Below are 7,835 nucleotides of genomic sequence, written 5' to 3'. Positions count from 1 at the left end.
AAATCTCAGTGATGATGTTTATTGCTAGCAAAATGATTATTTCTTGAAAATCAACCCTTGCAATATTTTCCATAACTGTTATCTTATCCGTCAATAACGTGATTCTATAATTTCACATCAGGCGCGTAGCAAGACAATTTTTTCGTGTAAGCCCGATAGGTTGCAAAGCTTTATATTTAGTTAGTGTTGAGGCCTTGCCCAACTTTCATTTTCAAAACCATGTGTAAGCCCGGCCTTTTTTCATGATGATAATTTCAAAAACCCAAATCCCTTTATTAGGCATTGGGCTACAAATGGAATTTTAACAACTAAGGACCTTTGTAATGAAGATGGTTTTATGTCTTTTGAAGATCTGAAGCTCAAATTTGATATTAGAGGTACATATATGGATCTTGGATATGTTTTGTATATCATACCTGAATCATGGAAAAGGACCATAAAACAATACAGAAATATACATAACAATGATCTGGATAATAACTTTCTTCATAAAGATTTTATGGATTTGAAAAATTATTGAAAGATTATTGAAAGATTATTTTATGATAAACTCTTATCTGACAATATTAAACCTCATATTTGCCTAAAATGGGAAACTTTTTTTATTATATTGATTTTGATTGGCGTATGATTTTTAATATTTGCAGAAACAGTTTGAAAGATGTAAAACTTTTAGATTTTAAATTTAAATTTTTGCACAGAATTATTGATACAAAAAAAAGAGCTTTCGAAAATGAAATTTGTTGACAATACAGTATGTAGCTTTTGTAATGTGGATAGTGAAACTTTATGTCATGTATATTGGGAATGTAATATAACCCAAACCTTCTGGAAAGAACTTGAAAACTGGATAATCCAAAACATACAGCAATTTGAAATAACAAAGACTTTAGTTTGGTTTGGAATTTGAGGGTAATAAGCCATTGCTAAATCATATAATCTATTCTGCTAAAAGACATTTATATATACTTGCACTTTAAAGAAAATAATTCCAAAAGTTAATAATTTCTTAAAACATTTGAAAGACACTTACAAGTTTCTTTGAGTGGCATTTTAGAAGTTGGGAAGTACGATATAGAACAAACTTTATGGATAACAACTTCTTTTATTCGTGAGTGCGACGTTTCGATACAGATTCTTGTACCTGTTGTCGAGCACGCATGCACTCACGAACATAAGAAGTTGTTATCCATAAAGTTTGTTCTATAATGACACTTACAAGGTTGAAAAATTCATATCCAGAAGGAATAATAATTTTGATAAAGTTTCCTTTATCCTCACTTTTCAATCTCTGACTTAATCTGTAATCAAACTTGAATAACTTTATTGGATTATAATTTCTTAATGAACTTTGATCATGCATATGTACACTTATTGCTTTACTTTATATGCTTGTATTCAGTTATGGGAACAATTAAAAAAAATAAGAGCTATGTTTGTTCATACAGGCCATAGAAAGTCACGTTGGCGGACATACACACCATTGCAACCGCTTCACAATATATACTATTCCAAAAATGAAACGCATAACCCAGAAATCTGTTGCGAAAATGCTGTATTTCAAACATGTATTATTCGTCCACAAATAGACTTTAAGATATGAATTTTTACATCAGTTTAGAAGAAGGTACTGTCTATACAATCAAGTGGATAATTTTAGATAACGGAGACGCTGATCTCGATGGTGACCACGTTGCATGGTCCCGACGTCGGGTCTCCTGGCTCTCAGTCCAATCTCTCTCAACCTGTTCCGTACAGTTTGACCGGATATCCTCCGAAGTCCAGGCACCCTAGCTGCTGTGCTCTCACACGTGGCAGTACGATCACGCAAATGTAGTACCCGGATGTACCGATCTTGGGTGCAGTGGTGACTCGAGTTCTGCCTGTACCGGGACGGTCATTTGTTATACTTGTTTGGTTGTAACGAGCTGCAAGCAGTGATGTCGTGCTCAGACTAACATTCAGACGTCTGGCAATAGAAAATTGGTAATCTCCAGCGTACATTCTTTCAATGGCGATGTTCCGCGTCGCAGCGTCAAGACGTGGCGTAGTGATTTGACCTTGAAACTCCTTCAAAACGAATGCCGATTTGCGAAAGTAATCTGGATTTTTATAGCCAGACAGTGCATGCTCTTTGCTGCACAATTTCAACTGGAAGGTGATTTCTGTTGCGTTGTGGCGATGCATTTTTAATTTTTGTAAAAAATCTCATCAAAATCAACATTTTCAGGTAAAATCGACTTTTCACTCGTGCAATTGTGTAAAATCATGTTATCAACACTTTTGTTACATATTTTGACGATTGTTTGAACACAATAGGTAATTAATAGATTTTAAAAAATACAAAACACCTATGCCTTTTTTTTGTGATAGTATATTATACGCACATATATGCTACATACACAATAAGTTTTAGTAGAGTGTGTCGTTTATGATTCCGTAGTTCCACCAGTAGACATTTTGGATGATAAATATCACCCTTTTGATATAATCATACATATAATTAAGTGTTTCGTCATATATTCTTACAAACTTAGCCGCAAATACCTGCAATACTGCTGACTCACCTTTAAGGAGTATTTACTTATTCACTCACTAAGTCTTTTGTGTGAGCAAATACCTTATGCACGTGACTCCATATGTTTTGTATGTATGCGTTGGTTATGTACAGCAAAGTATACCATATATACAGGTTAGTATTTCTAAGTAACCCACCTTAGTCACACTTTGGTGTGAAAGGTGTCAGTTGAGTTTACACAGGACCCTTTGTGTGCCCAGTGGATACTATTTACACTTATATGGTCCCGCTTGCAAGTGCAATATAGACACGATGTCACTGCATTAACCAGACATAAATACCCACATTGAGCACCTACCATCCCAACTTGACAACGACTGGTAAACATCTTTTGCCTTTGATGAATAACCTGTAAACACAGGTTGGGGGCTTGGGTTGTCCACTTATCTGATGCTGACATCTCTTTGCTGAAGATTTTATATTCAAAATATAAGTAAAATTTGATGTTTCGTATATGCTAATCAAATTAATCTCTTTAGTCATCAAAGTATGAAGTGAAAGGGTTGTTGGACATTTACTATAAGGCACATGTTTATTCTAGTAGTAAATTCCAAGGTTAACCTTTGACATCGCCAGGCTCTTGCCAGGCACCCATAGCTGTTACAGCCTTGTCAATCACAGGCTGATAACATCTTCACTGCTGAGGGGTAGCAAATGGGAGACTATTTGGGAACTCACGGGGGTTTTGGAGGTTTGCATCAGATAAGTGGACAACCCAAGCCCTGCACAGCATGGTGTCAGTGGAGTGGGGAGGGGGCATTTTCCCAGCCTGCCTGAAATATGAAACCCTGAATGAAACATTTCCCCACTTCAAGGCTTGTTTCTATGGAAACGCACCTCCTCTGGCCACCTGACTGACACAGCGGGAAATTCAAATCTGGATTTAAAAATGAGAAATAGATTTTCAAAATGTCTCTGCGTCCCTAATTTTTGCTGTGAGTCTTAACAGCATACTTCTTTATACTATGACTTTATATCATCCTGAACCGGTGAGTCAGTTTTGTGATATTTCATGGAATGTACTTAAATACTACATTGCTTTGCATCTAAGGACAGCTTTGACAAGGCAAAGAGACCACACCCTATCTGTGTATAGGTTTGAACCCGGCCTTTAATTACTGCATCTGTGACAAACAAATGTAATGTGTGAACACCGAGAGGAGAGAGTAAGGTTCACATTCGTCATGAGGAGGCACCTTTAGGACAATTGTCATGTTGCTATGAGAAGAAGTACCGCAACCTTGAATTTAACTTAGCTCTTTGTCCGAAATATGTATACCAGTTCAGGGATAAAAAGAGGGGTGTGGTCTTACAACAGCACGTAGCTCTCTTGATTCAAACTGCCAGATTCTGACTCGGTTTCTACTAAACCTGGCAAAGCCATAACATACCATTGCACTGATTTTTAAATTTCTACAGTTCACAGAGGTATCATAGTTCAGCAAATTATCATTGAGGTACACAGACCAAAATAATGTTCAACACGACCCCCTATGTCATAGTTCAACACAATTATCATTGAGGTACACAGACCAAAATAATGTTCAACACGACCCCCTATGTCATAGTTCAGCACAATTATCATTGAGGTACACAGACCAAAATAATGTTCAACACGACCGGCTATGTCATAGTTCAGCACAATTATCATTGAGGTACACAGACCAAAATAATGTTCAACACGACCCCCTATGTCATAGTTCAGCACAATTATCATTGAGGTACACAGACCAAAATAATGTTCAACACGACCCCCTATGTCATAGTTCAGCACAATTATCATTGAGGTACACAGACCAAAATAATGTTTAACACGACCCCCTATGTCATAGTTCAGCACAATTATCATTGAGGTACACAGACCAAAATAATGTTCATTATCATTGAGGTACACAGACCAAAATAACGTTCAACACGACCCCCTATATCATTGAGGTACACAGACCAAAATAACGTTTAACACGACCCCCTATGTCATAGTTCAGCACAATTATCATTGAGGTACACAGACCAAAATAATGTTCAACACGACCCCCTATGTCATAGTTCAGCACAATTATCATTGAGGTACACAGACCAAAATAATGTTCAACACGACCCCCTATTGTGTGTACCTCAATGATAATTTGCATCAGTGGCCATCAAATAGCCAATTCTTTTCACTGATTTACCCACTTCGGCTGTTGTTGTAAGGTTGTTTGAACAGATGATTAATTAAAACTTCCAAAGGTTTTATGGTATTCTCGTCGAGAAAAAGTATGTCTGACGCAATTACCTATTTATCTTGTACCATTTGTTTACATGTTTATACATGTGTCATTTATTCAGTCGCCTTGTCTGTGCATGTGTATAACTGGTCCCTCTGGTAGGACAGGATGCACTGACTTTTGGCCAACACCTGGAATCATGACTGTTTGGCGGTGCTTCAGGAATACATGCGTATGATTTAGTTGTATTCATTAATTGGAGTCATGTTTCAGCACAGGTTTCATGTGATTATGGACGGGATTGTGACACTATTATTTTTAAGAAGTACAGAAATTATTGTCAAGCCAAGTGTCAGGATTATGACCTCCTGATCCCCTGATCACATGAAGCTAACGAAGCTCTGAGCCCCGGATAGAAGGATTGACCTATAGACATTAAAATAAGATATTTTGTAACATAATTCCCTTCCACACTTGTACACTTCTGACAAGGATGTGCGAACTATTTCAACCAAGGAAGGCAGAAATCCTCAAAGCCACACTCCTCTCTGATCAGTTGCTTGTGGATTGTACTGGAGGAACATCATTCGTATAAGTGTAATCCCATCAGTCCCGCAAAAAGGCAGCATAAAATGTTGCGCTTATTGTCTGCTTTCTGAATGTAACATCCTCGGCATCCCAGAACCAGGATACCACAACCTTTACAGCTGATGGGAACTATCTTCTTCAGGTGGTGGGGATGTCAAATGACTCCACTGTTGTGATTGGCGTTTGACTTGAGAGGTGAATGCATGGTCAAAACGTTTCAAGGACCCTTCTCTATCATAGTTGTAGATGTGTGACGTTTTGGAAACCAATACTGACACTTTCTTTATTGCAAGAGGTCAAGGTGCAATGGAATATCCTCTCTTCTGGGAAATGGACCCGTTGGTCGGTCATCACCATACACCAGATTCTCGGGACCCTTTCCGCTGTTGCTTTCGTCACAGGTCGTCCAGGACAGAGCTTCAAGGCTATCTCTGCTACGCTTAAACTTTACTCCTTACTTCTTAAGGGTGGTATTGGAAGTGGCACCCTTCCCCAAAGTTTTACTTATAGCTTTATGTATTGGTGTCAGTGTTAAGTAAGCCCTTTGTCTTCAAGCACCTGATCACTGTATGTTCCTTAAGTCTGTCAATTATCTAAAAGTCACAATACTCCTGCTTACTGACTTTACTGACAATTTGCTCAGCTGTGTCTGTGTTTTATGGATGTAACATGTAATGTCCACATCAAAAGACTTCTGCTCAGAACTCATCAGACAGCCCTTGAAGATATGTGATCACGAGGATTATAACATACCATTCAGCCATTGTACATATGATATTCAAATATATTCAACCACACACATTAAGGGCTACCGTTAGTTTACCACACACAGTAATGTATTTGCAGTAATATTTGTTTGTCCTAAACGTGAGTTCCATACATTTGGTCTGTACACAAAATGCTTTCATTTCCTTAATTACTGTGAATTTAAACACAGTGAGATAAAGTATTTTTTATTCAACAGGATCCCGCCCAGTTCAGCTGTAGGGCAGACCAACCACCATGGTGCAGAAATCGAGCCACAAGCAGGATCCACTAGCTGGGCATTTCTCTTAAGAAGCATAAAAATGAGGTATGTACGGAAGCGTAGTAGGGCAACGGTGAAAAAACATTTTGGTCTTACTATCTCCAATTTTCACCGTGGCCCTACTACGCTTCCGTAGGTATGAGTTATGTTGGTAAAGAATAAAAGTCCAAAGTTTCCAAAGCTCAGACAGATTTCATATCATGTCATTTCACACAATGCCCAATGTAATCTTCTGGAGAAAGGCCAAGTTTAAAAAGCAGCTTAACTGTTGTCATTGATCAAATTATTTAAAAGATATCTTGGGTTCCAATTCGAAATGTGGTTTTATTCAGGTTTAATCCTCTGAAGAATCAACTCAATGAATGTGGTAGGAGAGGCATCAAAGTTCAAAAAAGAAATTGTGACAGAAATAACTACTCCAAGCACTCGTAGATTGGATTTATTGTGTGTTTATGTCAAAATGGTGATACTGACGTTAATATTATTGTGCAACATATCGTCTCGAAATGCATTTGGAAAATGTAATAAACATTAATTTCAAAATATCACAAAAGTGAACACGTTTAAACACAAAAAGCTCCAACGTTAGCAATATCATAAGTGATGGAATTAACGGATATAAAACATGAATACTTGTAGCATCAATAGTTCATAGAAACAAACAAATAAAAGGGGATTGGAACAGCAGCATAATCTATAAATAACTGAAATGGCAGTTTAACTTAAGTATAATTGAGCTATCGGTCAAAATCAGGTGTCTAGGAAGAAGTGCGATAGTAGCATATTTGATGTGATTAGGAATACCTTCAAGTAACAAGTGCGAAAGTGGCATTCGGAATAGACGAGATATTAGTATGATTCAGGCGATTAGCAGTAACTAAGATAGCGGAAAAACCAGGCGCCTAGTAATAAGTGGGATACCAGCATACTAGAGGAGATCAAGAACAACTGAGATATCAGTATTATTAAGAGGTCTTGAAATAAGTGAGATAGCAGCATATTTGATGCGATTAGGAATATCTGCGATATTACCATATTTGAGGCGATTGGGAATACCTGTACTTAAATTAGCAGTATTATTTAAGAGTATTGTAATAAGTGAAGTAGTAACATAATTGAGGAGACTAGTGATAGATGGAATTACCACAAAGGAATCTTTCCTTCAGGTATGATAATCATGGTTTCAAACACAGAATCGTTAAAGCTTGCACTTTCAACATCTATGAAATAATATCTGACAGTTATGTTCACATTTCCCAATCGAAGAATTTCCCAGACCTATTGAATTGTATCCCAACACCTGCCAACTCCAAACAAGAGCTCCTGGTATGGATTTCAACACGTACACACCTTTCTGTCGAGAATTCTTCAACCATCTGGATTATAATGTAGTGTTCTACATTTGCTGCTGCTCTTCTAGTTCAGGGACAAACAC

The sequence above is a fragment of the Haliotis rubra genome, unplaced genomic scaffold (genome assembly GCF_003918875.1).
Source record: "Haliotis rubra isolate DU_JTF1 unplaced genomic scaffold, ASM391887v1 Scf300, whole genome shotgun sequence".
Classification (NCBI taxonomy): Eukaryota; Metazoa; Mollusca; class Gastropoda; order Lepetellida; family Haliotidae; genus Haliotis; species Haliotis rubra.
This window is presented reverse-complemented; position numbering follows the sequence as displayed.